Consider the following 18635-nt stretch of genomic DNA (forward strand, 5'->3'; position numbering starts at 1 on the left):
AAGCAATGCAATTCAATGAATCAATTTGCTCTATAGTAAAATTTAGGGCAAAAATCTGAGATATAACTAAAGTTCAACTGATAAAGCTTTTTATTTTTTTCCAATTAATAAACCACCAAGATATTACTTTCCCCCTTTTTTCTGCATTACCTCATTTTTTTCCATTGGTTTGCTGTTTAATCAAACTCAATGTTGACATTTTCAAGAAAGCGTTATTTGCCCCTGTGCAGATAAACAGTGCAGTTTTAAAAGCGTCTGACTTCATGTCTTGGTCTAAGCGTGGTGTTAAATCACTTCACGTCCCCTGACTAGTTTCTGATTGACTTGAAGCTCAATTAGAGACGATGCCGTTAGTCCCCTGAGTGGCTTTATGTAAATCAGAGCCTCAGATGCTGACTCTGTGTGTGTGCGCATGTGTGTGTAGGTGTGTACTGCAAATCAAGCGGTGTGCCAGCATGAGTGGTCTAATTAATCAGGGATTGTATGTGCATTTGTGAACCTCACTGTCAACTCAGTATATACACAGTGTGTATGTGTGTGTGCGTTGGTGTGTGTGTGTGTGTGTAGGCAATGTGCTTTTCTTTAATATGAACATCCTAATTATCTTTGTCCTCTACTCCTGTGCATCTAAGTGTGGATGAGGCTTTGTTTTCTTCTCCAATCTCTGCTTGCTTTCATTGCATGCAGATAAATGCCAAATTTTAATGTAGATTTTATTTTAGCAACTCATTAGAAAATCCGAACAGAACCAGGTAACAAGTCATTTGTTATTTTTGCTATTTAAAAATCATTTAAAATGTATTCATATACAGTAACGGAAATTAAATAAACACTTGCAAATGCTCAGTTTCTCTGGATTTACTGGATGTTTTAGGCATGGGTTGAGTAAAATGCTAATATTAGTTTTATTTAATAAAGTTAAAAATATCATTAAAATATCATTTAATATTTTCATTTTTAAGAAAATGACAGTTTTTAAAAATAACTAATGTTTAGTTTTTGTTAACAATGCCAATACATGATTAGTTGTTATTGAAAATTGGAATATTACCCCAAATATTGATTATTCTTAACACTTCTAAAGTTGAAATATTAGTTTAGCATAGTCTAATAATTAAATTAAACATGCTTTTTATTTTAAATTTTGAAGAAATAAAAAAAAAATCCAAATAAACTCTTCATTTTTCCATAGCTCTATGTAAGTTATACCTTTTTCATCTTATCAAAAAAAAAAAAAAAAAAAAAAACGCAGTCCATGAGGAAACACTGTTCCATGCTATTATTTTAAGCTACACACTTTTTATTGCATCTCATGCCATACAGACAGCAAACTCAGATTCACAACTCAATTACATTCACAAATATCATTTCGCTTGCTGTAGATTCAGCAGTAGCAGTACAAAAGCAGAGCTTAAACACTGAAATCGGTGTCCACGCTTCATTCAACATATCCACAAAAGCATTACTCGTTATTGACTTGGATTCATCAAATAAACACTATTGCTTTTCTCTGACCTCCAACCAGTTGTTGAATTTATGAAGGACATTTGTTATAATGAGAAAACCACACAACACTGACTACACATGATGCAATGAGATTAGTGCCAAAGAGGTGAAATTTGTACAATCATATACTCTTTATTATTATGTTCAGTATGAATCAAATAAGGTTTCCGTGGCTGTAATGCTCGCTGCAAAAAGCCATTTGAACACTGGAACTGAATGGTCATAGCAGTCATTCTGACCCTTCATATAAGGTTGTACTGAATTGAATTCATCATATTTAGCTATTTTTAAAGTTATGTTTTTGTTTTAAAAAACATACAAAATACAGGAAAATGTAGAGGACACTAAAATGCATGAGGTCAATTTGATCATTGTAACTCTTTTGTGTTTTGTGATTTTAATAAAACACCAGGATTCGAATGAAATATACAAACATTTAAGAGAAAGTATTTTAACAAAGTTACTAAATTACAAAATTTTAAAAGTCAAAATGATGTAACATCTAAAGGACACACACACATAGTTGTGCGGAAACATTTAGAGTTTACAAATGTAACTACTAATGTGAGTTGAGTTAATCTAATCTAATGGCCTCTGTTGATGGTGAAAATATCAAATATTATTCTGATTTCGCAATACTTCTACAATATACCACCAAACCATTGTTTTTAATTGTTATATGCATATACACAATGTGTGTTTTAAGGTCGGCAGTTAGACTTTAAAATATAACAATGATTTAGAAACAGTGTAATATGCATATTGCAGTGGAATGGCATACATCTTTTCTTTCCCTAGTGCAACATATCTGGGAAACAGCTTCTCAAAAAAGAAAAATAATCAATTTTGACCATAGGAAATTGATTGAATAATTGGATCATCAATTTCATAATTAAAGAGCAAGTCATGTTTTAGCATAAGTGTTGAAACGTATACAAAAATTTGGCATGAACACATATATGATATTTCTCTGATGTATATTGAGGACTAGAAAAAGTAGGGTTTTTTCTAGGGTCGTTGGACCATTGACATTTAAATCTATCGTTATTGTTCCATGTTTTAGCATCAATAGCACATGAAATGCACACATTCTCATAGCCATGAAGGAGTGATTGAAAGTATTTCATTTACACAAAGTGATATATATATAGCTTTTTGAAAAAATAAAATGTATTTTTTTAGCTTGATCACTGCCATTTCTGTCATACATTTAAATTTAGAAATGGTGCCATATTAAAGCATTACTGTTGGAGAATATGCACACATTTGGCATGAAACTGAAGCTTGATTTTATCCATTAAGAACTGACTGGTTTGTTGGATTGCTGACATTATTTAATTGCTACAATCTGCCACTTTTATCTACAACTGTAAGGTCATGTTTCAGCATCACTGTTAAAAATATATGTAGAAAATTTTGTAAGTCATATTAAATGGCATTAGGTTTCCAAAATAAAGCTCAAATCTGTGGAAAAAAAAATGAAGGACAACATTTAATTTTGTCCATGATGAACTGACTGGTTGGTTGCAGGTTTCTACTGACCTCGTTTGCTGGCCATTTGAATGTATTTGACCATATGACTGTTTTTCACAACCAAAGAAATCTGATCGAATGCATTTTCAATTTCTAAGCTCAAATCATTCCAAACCCTTCTAAAACATGCATTTAGTGTTGCTTGCTTTTGGTCAGATTAAAAAAAATAAATAAATCCTACTGCCAACTGTAAACAGCACCTAAATCTGCACACAAATTTTGGCGGTAAACAAACTATAAAACAGCTAATCTGATTGTGTGATTAAATAAGCTAATCTATTGTGTGACTTTAAAGGGGTCATGAACTGAGAAAACAAAATTACCTTGATCATTAGACAGGAAAGAGGTCAGTACTATTAAAAACATCCTGTATATTTCTGGATCTCAAATCTTTGTCATTGCTCTAAAATCAGCTTATACTGAAAGCAATCAAAGACTATAGAATACACAAGACATGTCACTTCTATAGTTTTGAATGGGGAAAAATGTAACTAATGGCTAATGAAGCCTCCTACTAGTACAGGAGCCAATCATTAATCGCTATAGACCGACGTTTCTCTGGGGGAGAAGCTCAGACCAGATATGTATTTTTACAACAGTTTTTTGTTGTCAACCAACAAACTGCAATCTCAGCAAATACTTGCTTCACAGACGTAAGAAATATATCCACAGAAAACTGGAAATCTGTACTTTAAATGAACCAAGTGCACTTGAAAACAAAAGTTTTTTGGTTCTGTAATTTGCATGAAACGAACGCGAGGTACAGTCCATCCTGTCAAACGCAGATCACATGACAGCAACTACTTGAACGCCCACAAACTTGTAATCAAAGAGTCGCTGTCATTTCTGGAGGAGACCAAGCTGTGAAGACCAGCATGATCAGACAAAGCATTATTCAGAGGATGATAATGTGTAACACGGCCATTAATGAGGTTGGTGTGGTGTCATGATCTTGTTCCTTTCAAGTGCATACGCGCATCAACTCCAGCAACCAGAAAAAATTCAGATTTTGTTGATTCTGACATTTAGAAACAAAACTTATGAGACAGTTTTTGTTTATTTTACTGGTGATTCCAAATATGTAATGTAACTGCAAGCTTTGCAAACAGTTTTGGAGAATTTGGTGTTTCCCCATTCAGATAGAATGCCCGAGCATACTGCCCAAGAGGCGTTTTAAAGATGGCCATCAAGTGAAATGACTTGCCTTAAAGGGACATTGAGGCAGTCTGCCAAAACACCATGATTTAACATGGTGGATAAGCCCCGCCTCTGCAGAAGACCGACACCCACTTCCGCTTAAACTGCATGTTTAGCCCTGGTAATGTGCAAACTGCCATCCAATCACCACAGTGGGTCTCTACAATACACCACACCCAGTCAAACAGAGCATTCTGATGAGGGCTCAAAAACAGCAGTGAAAATAGCCAAATTACTTCTAAATTAAGATTTATGTAAAAATATTGATAACTTTGGACCTCAGATAACAGCACAAAATAAATAAACTGAAGTGGTCCATGACCTCAATCTTGTAGTCCAAACATTCAATGTGTCTCAATGAACCTCCCAAAAAAATTTCCGATCCACCACTTAATTCTTAAATTACAGTGTCATATTTTAGCACAAGCACTAAAGGAAAACATTCATTTTAAAGCCCAATTTTGCCCATAGCAGCATCCAAACTACGTTCATCTTAATTTTATGCACTTCTAAATAAATAAGAGTTTATTAAAATTGTGTAGCGTTGCCATACGGTAGTTAAAATGCACTTTAAAACATTCATTTTTCATCTTGCAGTATTTTAAAGCACGTCCGCATGAAACTACATATCGGGCTGTACAGCCAGTCCAAGCTTTTCAAGACAAACAGTATATCAGCAGCATTACGACCGCTGGAACTAGTCTAAACAAATAGCCGCATTACGCAGGAAATTGAAACCCCCGCAGAGCTGCATACACACCTGACACATCAACACAAAGCCACCTCACCAGTTAACACAGATAACCAGACTGATTCCCCTGTTTTTTAATGCACTCTCTGAGACTGAAGTGCCTCCTGGCCTGCCAATTAAAAACCCAATAACAGCCTATTAAATAATACATGGGCATTATTTAGTGGCACAATTAAACAATGCGCAACGGTATAAATCCAGATGGGCAAAGCTGCCGACACGGCCAACCTTTCATTTAGATAGCAGCGCTGGAGCTCAGGGTCCTAAAGCTGCCCTCACAGCTGAATGCCAACGGTGACCAGACATATGCCCGTTTAAAACGTTGTAAAACTGCGGCCCTTTTTAATGGGGCGTTCCGGGCCTCGGATGATAGATGGAGAGAGAGATGATTAATCTTTTTTTTTTTTCTCCTCGCTTTTATTTTACAGGGGCCAATAAAGGTGTCTGTCATAAATTGTTTGGAGATCCTGCGCTCTCGGATGCTCTGCAATAATGAAGCGCTGGAGTACAAGCCGAATAAATCTCACCCACAGACGCGCAAACACGGCCCCAAAGTCCCGGCGTGATGTAACAGAGGAGAGATGTGAGCCAGCATATTTACACGTTCATTTTGCAGCTGAATGAAGCGGTGAACTGACAACAGATTTACACCGAGTTTATCATCAGACGAGTGAGTTCTGCTGATGTGCACAACAAGAAACAATCTTTAAACACCAACTCGAATATGAATGTGTATTTGATAAGGACTTCTGGATCACACACACATATGCAGAGTATATTTTACACTCACTCATATTGACTGCATATTTACAACTAAATCCTACTGTAATAACTATTAAAGCTAATCAAAACGTTGTGTTACTGTGCATTTACCTCTGCACTTTGAAAAATAAAAGGCTAAAAAATTTACATTTTTGGGGCTGTTTTGTTAAAAAAAATACAGTGACAACCCCTATTATCATGGCACTTGTTTTTTATGTTATGCTAATGCTAATTTATGTTGCTACATAAATATTATATCTATAAAGTAGTATTTTAATTGAGTAGTTTTTCTACTCAACATGAAATACTTTTAGATACTGATTATTAAAGTTACATATGGAAGTCTATGGTTACAGGTTTCTGTCTGTTTTTCAGAATATGTTGTTATGTAAACTCAAACTGGTTTGGAACAAGTCAAAGCTGAGTAAATGATGACAGAATTTTTGGGTGAATATCTTTCAAATGTCTTTTAAATGATTGTATGTTTTGTTTTTGTGCATATGCAAAGATATTCACAAAGACTGTTTTAATGCATTTAGCGGGATAACCAGGCATAAAAAGAAGCTTTTGCCATCATTGCTGTCAAGGAGGAAGAGGGAATGCTGTCTATCAACGAGCTAGATGACTTAAATGTTCGTGAAGATGACATGGTGATGCCTTTAAAATCCTGGTTCAGTGCACAAACTCTGGTTTTTAAGCTGTTTTATGTCCTTGACATAAACTACTTCAAGAAACTGATTTTTTACCACCTTAAATTAGTGAAAAAGCTAATGTTGACCCTTATTGATTGATGACATTTGGTCTGCATCCACAGGCCGGTTGTTTAATACATGATAGCTTGTTTTGTACTTGATATGCTTGACTATAATAAATATTTTATTTAAATAAATTTGTCTTGAAATACCTACTTTTTATGTAATTGCTTGTTTAAATGTGTTAGATTTAGCTTTATGTTTATGTTCAGGTAATAGAAAAAATAAAATCCAAACTGTAAAGCTACTCAAATGGTTTAGGAAACCGACTGCATCAAATCATTTAAGTTGACTAGGCCCCATTTACACTAATACGTTTTAGTTTTAAAACAGCGTTTTAGAATGAAAACGATTCGCGTCCTCATTGGAGTTGCATCTAGCGTTTCTGAATAATTCTCCGTCCACACTATACCGCTGAAAAAGCATATCACGTGACCACAAACACACTCTGGCATGCACTGCAGCGATGAGAGCTGTGCACGTCAGACTGTTCTAATCTGACTTTTCTCATCATCTAATCCCACCATATTCATTAAACGTGATATTAAATTCATCTTGTTGTCTATATATATAACAACATATTCCCCGACTTTTGTCTTTTGAATCTATTACTTGTTCTCAGGTAACATGTTTTGGCTGAGCGCAAAGATAAGTTAATATGTTAATATATGTAACCACGTACACCGATTCTGCATATTTGACTGATTGCTTGCATTGATTCCCAAAAATGTATAAACTTATTGTGCATAATACTTTTATAAAGGCCATTATTGATTATTAAAACTGATATTTATCAAAAGAGAGGGTATGTTTCGTACTTTCAATGGAAATCAAAGGAGGCAGTAATGTTATAGGCTCCATTTTGTTATAAATATGCATACAGTGAAGATGACGGTCATATAAATATGTAGCTACACGACGCCTCAACATTTTTGGAGTCTGTTAAATTAATATCAAAATGAAAATAGACAGTTCCTTATATCATGTTTTCATTTTATTGTTAAGACAGTGAAACAAAATAGCCAGGGTGATGCGAATGAGGTTATAAAGTACACTGTTCTCTTTGAAGATTTACTCGATGTGTCCTCTGGAGTTTTACATATCAAACTTGCAAAGACTGAACTCACGAGGATGCAAGACTGAACTTTGTTTAGGCTACTTAATATTGAGAAAAAGCCCCAATCAGACAGGCGCATGTCTGCAGCCCCATCTCTGTTTTCAGATATCTCCGTTTCCCCATCCACACTAACACGGAGCCGCAGCATTTTAAAAAGAAAACGGTCTCTTCAATGTTTTCTAAAAGCTCAGTTTTTGGCGCTCGGACCTAACTTTTATTCATGTGAGTTCAGCCAACTTAAACCATTTGCTGCAATCGATTTCCTCAAACTCTTTGAGTAGCTATACAGTTGTTTGGACTCAATTAGTTTAAGTTAACTCATCTCATACAGATCTCAAAACTGAACTTAAAATGTTTAAGTTACTAATACTAATGTTTGATGATTTCAACTCAAATAGTATGAGTGAATATGAGTCAATATATGCAGGGTTTGAGTTAACGGTTTGAGTTAACTTATCTGGTTTTACAGTTTATAATAATCTTAACCAGCAACAAGAGCATAAATATTTCATATATTAGTAATAATAAGTTAATTTATGCATGTATATTCAACAATTCAGGTTCAAATATGATTGGATGCAAAGTTATGTGATTTTTGGAATTTTTGTGTAAAATTACTTATAGCTCAAACTAAAATATAAACGTTTGAAGCCATTTTTATCAGTGTTTACATTGTAGTTGTCTGATTCTGTAGCTCAGGGTAATATACCAACAGCATAATAAATCAACAATGCAAGAAATATATGCTTGCATGAGAAATAACTGGGTTTGCTTAATAAAAAGAGTGGCAGATATTATCAGTCTGAGAGCACAGATAATCACACTGTAGAAACCGGTTCTCCATTCAAACCCTCTTAAAGTCAGAAACCATAGTTCAGCTGAGGTCACAAGTAAAGCCCGAAGGTCAGAGGTTAGTCAGGTCACACTGCTCTGTATCTACTAGCACACATGCCTCTCCTTCAATAGACACATCAAGGAGTCTTCCATTTGCTCCATGATCTCAGGCTTCTCTGATCTCCATCATGTTGGACATGTTGTGTTTGGTCTCGATATCTGCTTATGTCCTTTAAGTACCAGTCCAATCCCTCAATCAGATGCCAAAAGCAAATGGTACTAATATACATGTGCTGTAATACTATCGAAACTAATGACTGTAATGTTAATTTCCATACATAATTTCAGACCTTCAGTGATTCGTGTTCTATAAAACATTTTCAGCAAGTCAAGAAACTGTAGTGAATGGCATGATTTTGTAAAAGATTCACTTTAATGTGATGACTAACAGTGGTCATTAAAGGCTACGGGTTTTCCCAAGTCAAATGAGGCTTGGATCTAGGCTGGGAAACATGATTTCATATACAACTTAACAAGCTAAAATGCAAATACACTGCAAAAAATTGCTGTGATTTTAACTGCATTTTTTAAATGCTACAGTACAACTCCGTATCCTCATTACAGTTTCTTGTTTATAAGATAAATAAAATTGACTATTCCCAGAATTACCCGTATGACACTTTACTGCTTTTCTGTTGACATTACAGTACTTTTTACATTAGAGCTCTATGGTACATCTAATTTTCATAAGGTTTACTGCCTTTATTATAGTGTTGTGCGTGTTGCAGTAGTGGTGTTTAGTAGTAGCGTAAATGACACTGAGAGCGTTCTATATATTAGCATGTTTCTCTGTTTGTGAAAAAGCTGTTTGTTATGAGCACTGGATCACAGGACTTTCTTATCACAACATGCTTATGGCTGTGTTTTTGTGTGTGTAACAACGTGTAGGTTTTAGTGTAGTATTAGTATGTATTGCCATTATAAACTGATGAAATATGGTAGCACACCATATAATTTAGAGATGTATTTTATAGTTTCTACCAAATGTGTGTGTGTGTATGTATGTTTGTATATATTTATATGTAACAACAGCATATATATTTCATATATTAGTAATAATAAGTATATTTATGTATGTATGTATATATAGTGCACATAAAATATCTCTTAGCAGTGACTCTGAACAGCAGGATCTTTTCCTGTTTATTGTAAATTATAAAAGACGACAGGAAATAAGCAGAATAAAGGGTGAACAGTAACAGGAAATGTGCTGGATTCAAACTCTTCCAGAAGCACCATACTGCACAAAGTGTGCTAGAAATGTGCTTTATGTGGCCACATTAAAAAAATTAAAAGAATTTATCAAGGTGCAAACATTTTAATGTCACTGAATTAACCAATGCTCTAAGCTCATTTAAGTATAGCTCACAAATAATACTATTATTTGTTAGTTTGTTTGTTTTACTTATATTTTACTAAATCACCATTAAAGGTCATTTAAAAAGCATAAATCTAATGAAAAACAAGTGGAAAATTAGGAATTGCATGCAGCATTTTTTATTACTATTTATCATAATTATATTTGCTACTACATAAACATACGATAACAATGGTACAAATCGCATATGCACTATTCTATGCCATTTTTTAAAAATAAAAAGTAGTGCATCCACAACGAAATATTTTATTCTATTCCAAAAGAACAAGTGCACTTTAAATACCCTGATGATGTATTTATTCAACCGGTAAAAGAAAGTGTGGAATGTTGACAAACTAAAAGTCGTAGCTTTGCTCAAGTAGGAGAAGGGGTGGTGCAATTTGGAGCTGAGGTTGGACAAAGACTATAGAATACACAAGATGTGCGCATAGTTTTGAATGGGGAAAAGTGTAATGGTCAAGATGGCGAATGAAGCCCCACCTTCTAGTACAGGAGCCAATCAGCAATCAATATATACAAATGAATCTCTGGGTGAGGGGATCGGACCAGCCTTAAGTTTCTGCAGATTTTGTGTGATTAGAACTTCTCTCTCTCTCTCTCCCGCTTTCTCCCCTTCAGGTTTTTCCTTTCACACGCCACATTAATAGTTACTCAAAAACGTAAAAATTGACCTGATTCGTCGTTTAGGCAAGTTTAAATATTAGTGTACATTTCATATAATACACTTCATTGAACATCTTCACATAGAAACAGTTTGAATTTCTATTTATTAAAAAATGTTACGGTTCCATTTGTGACAGCACTAAACCCATACACTAAATAGTGTATAAGTGCATAACATGCCAGTTGGGATGCAGCTACACTCTAAAATAAATAAATAAATAAAAAATTTATATTATATTAGTGCCATATATATATACACATATATACACACACACATATTATATATATATATATATATATATATATATATATATATATATATATATATATATATATATATATATATATATATATATGGTACTAATATATTGACATCACTAATATTAAACCTTATCTTGCACTAATTTCTCTTAATTACTTTTCTGCCTTAACGTTTTTATTTTAAAAGCGTAATTTTGTGGTGTAAACATTTAAGGCGCAAGTTGATTAATGATAAAAGCTCCATGCAAAGCTGTATGAAATAGCTCTAGATGGCACCAAAAAGTGAAGCTATCTTGAATATTTACTCAACCAGGAACACACACACACACACACACAGTAAGAAGCCTCTGGTGACACTTGAATCGATGGTGAAGCTTGTTGGCGCTTTGACACAAATCAGGGAAATTAAGTTTAGAGGCTGTTGAGGAGTTAATGGCAGAACAATGTGGCATTATGGTGTGGCCTCAGACACCGAGGTAAATCATGAGGGAGGGTGTGCGTGTGTGTGTGTGTTTGAGATGGCGGATGACAAATGTTATTGTGGCCATTCCTCCAGTGGTTTGCACTCGGGCCAATTTCACTACAGCCTTTCCTGTCTTAATGCTCCTGTCTCACAAGTTTTACATTATGCAAATACTGTTTTCCGTATAACGCTGACATTTATCGATCTGCGCTGGTGGCGAGTCCTGAGTCAGGCCTTATAAAACACTGCTGAAGTATTTATGATGACACAATGTATTCTAGCCGGTGAACGTGTGTATGATAGGCAATTAATGCCAAGAGCAAGCGTGATTTCTGTTTATGTGAGCTGGCAGATCCACAACTGACTGGACGGATCTGATGCTTCTCTGCCGACGCTCATTTACCTACAGTTGTGTTTGAGTCATGTCTGATTTCCCTGCCAGTCTGAGCTCAAGACACAACACTGAACTCACTGCTGCTGACGGCAAAACAGAACCAGCAAAACCAGAGGAAAACCGAGGAGACAGAAAGAGAGAGAGTTTCTTAAAGTGCACTTTTGGAAGGTATTGGTAATGCTGCATGTAACGCTGCATGATTGTTCTTAATCAGCCATTAACAAAAAGAAGTCTCAGTAACTGTTCACAGACTGTGGTGGAAAATCTGTGAAAGTGCTTCAAATAAAAAAATACTTCTAATATTGAAAGCTGAAACCATGAATAATAATAATAAAAAAAAGGTCAATATTCAACACAATTCTCGTTCTGCTCACAAAAAAAAAAATCTAATTATTTAAAAAAAATGATACTACATATAAATAACAGATGATACAATTGTACAACTGACTGTACAATATCTTATCAACAAGCCAGTAATCATAAAGTTATGATCTGATAAATTTTTTAAATACAAATTTAAATACATAAGAAAAAAAAATAAATATAAAAACTATATTAAATGCTAACGTCATCACAACATAATATAGAACAGTATAAAATAATATTTATTAAAACTTAACTAGGGATGCTCTGATCGATCGGCCAGAGATTGGTATTGGCCGATAATCACATTTTGGGTGCTTTCACACTAGCATTTTTGTTCACACCTGGGTTCATTTGACGTCAGAGTACGATACATTTAACTAGTGTGAATGCTGTCTTCTGACCTCAGGTGCGCACCTGTGAACCGTACCTGATTCCGCCTGAAAGAGGTGGTCTGATGTACGGTTTGTGTGAACTCTAGTACGGTTCACTTCTGAAATGAATGCAATCGTACCAAATAACAGAAGTGAACCGCCAACCGTACAACAAACTTTAGTTTCTTTACGTTCATTCGTGTGTTTATGTCTGTGTATCACCTACATTGGTCACAAGCGGGACTGACGCAGTGCAAACAGTGATAATGTCTGCTTGTCTCCACCAAAAACGACTTCTGCAGACAGATGCAAGCGGCTTTCTGTATTTTGGTTAGGTAACGAAAGCAAAAGATTGAGTAAAAGCGGAATGACTGTAATATGCGGACGTCTCCATTTTGGCGCTTTGCTTTTGTGGCTGTAACCTAGCAACAGCTGTACACAAAACAGCAGCTTAATGATGCAAGTGTACCGGGGTTTAGAAGAAAAAAAGACGGTGTGAACACAAACCCGCCGAGATGGTGCCAAGAGGGGGGAGGGGGGAGCAATCGAACTTGGGTTTGGTCCAGGCAATTGAACCAAGTGTGAAAGCACTCTTAATGACTCGATCGGTACTGGCTGATCTGGCCGAAATGAACCAATTGCAAGTGTTTGTGTTAGTTGGAGATGAGCAAAATATTCGAATGACCTTGCACGTATTTAGGCCTTTTTACATTTAAGAACTGAAAGTTCTGTGTTTTTGACAATATTGCAAGTTCACTAAAACCTGGCTGAAAATATTAGATACACTTACAAATAATCATTTAACATGACTAATTAATAATATAACTTCTTGTAATTTACTCATTAAAGTACTTTATAGACCTACCTTTTAATAAAGTAGGATTTATAAGAAATGAATTTATAGGTTTGCATTTCAACTTCTTATGCATTAAATATATGCGCTCCTAACTTTTCCTGATTGAGACATGTTGAATTTTTTTTTTCATTTGCAATGTTTCCAAATTGCATTGTTAGTCTTATAATTATAGTTACTTATAATATACTTATAATAAATACTTATTTATAATGGTTATAAGAGACGTGTTTAAGGGATTATTTGCAGCATCCTTAATTTATTATCTTGGGTAAGGAGAGATCTCCACTTAAGTATTATACTTAGAGGGAAAGTGTGTTTTATAAATTTTAAAGCTTGAAGCATCAGAACTGGTACTCCGTATCAGCCAAACACCATGACAAGGAATCGGTACTTTGTATCAGCTGCAAAAATCCTGATCGGAGCATACCGATAACCTTTACTTAAAGCTTACATTCAATTGAATTTAGAATTTATTTATGGTTAATAGAAAATGCAAATATAAACATGGCAAAATAAGCATATTGCATTTTTTATTTCTTATTTTTTCTTATTTTGCATTCATTCATTTATATATAATTGTTTCCCATTTGTTTAGTGCAGGGGTCACCAAACTTGTTCCTGGAGGTCCGGTGTCCTGCAGACTTTAGCTCCAACCCTAATCAAACACACCTGGACACGCTAATCAAGGTCTTACTAGGTATACTTGAAACACCCAGGCAGGTGTGTTGAAGCAAGTTGGAGCTAAACCCTGCAGGGCATCGGACCTTCAGGAACGAGATTGGTGACCCCTGGTTTAGTGGATAAATAAATTATTTTCCCTTACTATAAAACAAAACTGCAAATAGGTATAGAAAAATCGATTATATTTACAAATTATATCTGTTTAAATTATATCTAACCCTAAATAAACAAATAAATAATTATATATGAAATAAAATAAATTAAAAATGACAAATTCTGTTATATAATAGCTTAGCATTATACTGGACACATAATATAACATTTGTTACTAACTCTTTAAAAGTAGTGATGAAAACAGCTTTGCTTGAGTTTTACAATAAAGTGGCTTCCTCTGCGAGTAGAAATCAGTAGCTTTATAAAGACATGTTGTTGTTATGACCTCAAACTCTCCACTCCTCCTCCTCGTGGTTAAAGCACAGTAATCTCTGGCTCATGCTCTTATCTGAAGGGTTTCACCGCTGCTTGTGTCTTCTAAGAGGCCTTTGAGTGCAGAGCTGATAAGCGTTTTTAAACATCTGAACACACTCATCTATTAAACTCAGCCAAAAACCTCAGATAGCACTGTATTATTACCAAATGGATGCTTGCTATCTGCATGCTAAAGATGTTTGACTCTCAATGCTACTGTAAAAATCAGGTTAACGGTAAGTTTCCTTACAACTATATATAAGGTGAATAATCATAAAAATGACTTTCCCACAACTCCCTGTATGACACTTTTTATGCTTTTCTGTTGACATTACATGGTTCTTTTTATTTTAATTTTTTTGTTCACATGAGTTATGTACATTAGAGTTTTATGTTACATCTAATGTTCCTAATGTTAATTGCATTACTTTAATTTTATGTGTCCTATGTTTAGTAGTTGTGACTGAGCACCTTCGATATATTTGTGTTTCTCTGCTTGTGGGAAAAGTTGTTTGTCATTATATCACTATGTCTATCAACTTGTAAAATTCCAGACAAGATTCCAGAGACAAGCAATTTGGCTGTCTGCACACCAAACATGATGCAACGCAACAGAAAAATTTAAATACTATAGCAATTCATGTAAAATATTAGCCATTGCACTCCCAATGAAATGGTCAGAGTTATAATCTAAGTGATACATATTAGTACTGATATCAATGACTGATCGCTGACTTTCAAACAGTTTGCTATTATTTATTTATTTTTTCAAGATTTGAGATAAACGATCTGCTGCTGCTTTCAATAGTTTAGCAATAAATGTCATGTAAAACGGCATTAAAACTAACATTGGTAGCATTTAACAGTAAACACAGCACAATTTTAATTGTCTTTGGAGTTTATGCTGGTGTTTTGCTGCAACGTTGCAGAATAAGAAACTGTCTCTAAAATAGGAATTTTGGCGTCGCCTATGGTTAGGACAAAAACTCATTTTAACAATAAAAAAAGAACTATTTTCACATGTCATGTTGCCACGTAGTCAGGACTGTCTAATCACCACATGCTTATGGTTGTTGTTTTTTTGTCTGTGTAACCAAGCTACATTGTGTAGATGTTATTACTTAAATACTTTGTGTATGACTAAAACATTTATAAAATACAATATTTCAGTGTAAAATTGACATTTCTTTTGTGTTCCTACTGTATTTTTAACTGTAAAATTACAGCAACCAGTTTTACCACGATAAATTTTACGGATTTTTTTTACAGGCTAGTTTTTAACACTAGTTTTTGTCACAAGATTGTTATAAATATATCCCTATGAACCTTATTGTAATTTGCCTAAACATTTCCAAACTTTATAAAAGATTCTTTTAGATTTAAGCAGTATTCATACGGAATTGGACGCAAGCAGAGTAGGCTGTTTGTAAGTACCATATGTTGTTAAAAACTAAGCTCAGAAACGATTCAGAATCAATTTCTTGATCTATTTTTGCCAGAGCTTTATGAAAGAATAAACTTCCGATTATGAATTAGGGTGCTGGTGAAAAGTTTTTGGGATTAACGTATTGACAGCGCTGGTGTCAGTGAATACATTCAGGGACAATAGTAACTTTAGCTACACAGAGTGTGAAGCACTGTTATTGACCCATCCTTTAGAAACAGCGTTGAACTGACCGTCTTGTTCAATCAGTTCAGTGTAAAATATATTTTGGCAAGGCAAGGCAAGGCAAGTTTATTTATATAGCACATTTCATACACAGTGGCAATTCAAAGTGCTTTACATAAACAGGAATAAAAGAAACAATTATAAGAGAAATAAAAACAAACATAAAAATGGTAAGAATAAAAATAAAATTTTGCACAGTTATATAGCACTTTACTGACATTCATCAGCACATTGCCTTCTAAAACTGAATTAACACACAAAGTTTGCAGTGGCTTGAATGTCAGGAGTCCAAACAGATGCTTGTGTTCATTGGTTCAAGATTTGTTAAAAAAATAAATAAATTTGGACAGACAGTTACATTTCCATTCACCTATTTTTATGCGCATTTTGGATATGCACATAAAATCAGTTGATGGAAATACCAAGATGCGCATACATTTGAAAATAAGCATAATAAACATATGCGCATAACTAATAGGATCAACTTTTTATTCAATAAGAAAAATTTAACTATGATGGAAACACTTTCACCGAACAAATTCCGGTATGTGCATTAAAAAAAACTCATGAGATTTTGTTATAAGAGATCATGTGATGATACAAATGGGTGTAAATCAGGGGTGTCCAAACTCAGTCCTGGAGGGCTGGTGTCCTGTTTAGTTCCAACTTCCTTCAACACACCTGCCTGGAAGTTTCTATTATACCTAGAAAGAACTTGATACGCTGGTTCAGGTGTTTAATTGGGGTTGGAACTAAACTTCGCAGGACACTGGCCCTCCAGGACTGAGTTTGGACACCCCTGTTGTAAACAGACAAACCATCAGGCTGAGCACACTGTTAAACATCTGAAATGTTGTTTTTGTCATTCTAAAATGCCAGTATTAGTGTTATTATATTATTAATTACCTCCAGAATTGTCAAGAGCATCTGTGCTCTGCGTCTGACACCTTCAAACGCCACCACATGTGTCGGCATACTATCTTCTGAGGCGCAAGTTATTTATTAAATAAAGAAAAAAAATTATGCAGCTTCTCCTACCGCAGCAAATTCAGTTTTTACTTTGATATACTTTGATAGTTTTTACAGTTTATACTTTTGATATTAATCAGGTTAACTGGCGCCCACGATTTTGTTCTTTTTGACTACTTGCATGGAAACGTGCATGTCTTTTATGCAATATTTCAGTTATGCGCATAAATTTAATTCGCATCTTTGGATCGAAACATAGCTTCTGTAAATTTCTAGCTGCTACAGTGAGTTAAAGGGAAAGTTCACCCAAAAAATTATATGTTTTCAGTATTTATTTACCCTCAAGTGCTTCCAATGAGTTTCTTTCTTCGACGGAACACAAAATAAAATATTTTGAAAACCTGTAACCACCAACTTCCATTGTAGGGAAAAATAAATACCATGCAGGTCAATGGCTATATTTTTCAACATTCCTTGTGTTTGACGGAAAAAAGAAACTAATTTTGTTCTTGTTTCAAATCCAAGGTTTAAAACAAGCAAAGGGTGAGTAAATAATGACAGAATTTTTGTTTTGGATGAACTATCTTTTAAACACAAATGGTAAGGTGGACAAACATGCAGATTCAGTGGCAGTAATATATAATACAACCCTACTTAATTCTACTTAAATAAAGGAGTAAAATCAGAACTGTTCATTTTTTAACATGCTTGCAGACAACATTCTTACCAAAAACCAAATTTACTGCGTTGTCCTTTTTTACCTTTTCTGGGTGAGTTTCTGATTATAGCACAAACACAGAAGTCATCAGATTTTTATTATAAACCTCCTTTAAAAACAAGCGTATCTATTTCTTTTCTGTCACGCAGATAACTGTTACAAGTTTGCCATATCAGTAAAAGACACTTCTGACCTTGAAATGTGAGATTTAAATCCACACGGTCTGCTTAGCCCTCTAGTGTACGGCTCAGAAAGCACAGGTAATGTGAGCACCTGAAAGAAGTGTAACAGCCTCATGAATATTTAAAGAAAGAGGCTGTGTTTTAATAATGTATCTATCAGGAGGAGGAGGAGAGAGAGGGGGGTTGGGAGAACAAGACAGAGCTGAGACAGAGGCAAAACTGAGCCGACACTGCTATCCTGTGGTGGTCGTCCAGAATGCAGCCGCCGCTTTCTGAAGAGGCGACTCTATTCTTGTCAGCTGCAGACAAACAGATTCAAGGTCATCGATCTGTTTGTCAATTACCTCTGAGAGTCATTATCTGCACTGCACATCTGGAACAAACACCATCAATATTATCAGCCGTGCATCTGAGGACTGCAGACTGCAACGCTATACACAATAATAATTATATTATTATCTGTATTATGCAGAGGAAATGCAAGTTCAGTTTTTAATGTTTAAACTGAAATACAGCAAAGTAGGCTTAATAACGTGATTATGATCAATTACACAAAACAAAAAATAAATAAATAAAAATGAATGAATAAATAAATGAATAAACAAATAAATGAATGAATTAATAAATAAATAATAAAATCATATACTGTCATGATACATTAAAAACAGATTTATATAAAAAAGA

The 18635-nt window shown here is 34.6% G+C and overlaps 1 long non-coding RNA gene across 1 annotated transcript; it reads left to right on the forward strand.

The window, feature by feature from the left end:
- Positions 1-6079: 6079 nt before the first annotated feature.
- LOC130218622 (uncharacterized) lies at positions 6080-6638 on the forward strand. The gene is made up of 2 exons (XR_008835968.1): positions 6080-6196; positions 6289-6638. It is a non-coding gene; the product is annotated as an uncharacterized LOC130218622 (long non-coding RNA).
- Positions 6639-18635: the final 11997 nt, after the last annotated feature.

The sequence above is a fragment of the Danio aesculapii genome, chromosome 3, assembly GCF_903798145.1.
Source record: "Danio aesculapii chromosome 3, fDanAes4.1, whole genome shotgun sequence".
Classification (NCBI taxonomy): Eukaryota; Metazoa; Chordata; class Actinopteri; order Cypriniformes; family Danionidae; genus Danio; species Danio aesculapii.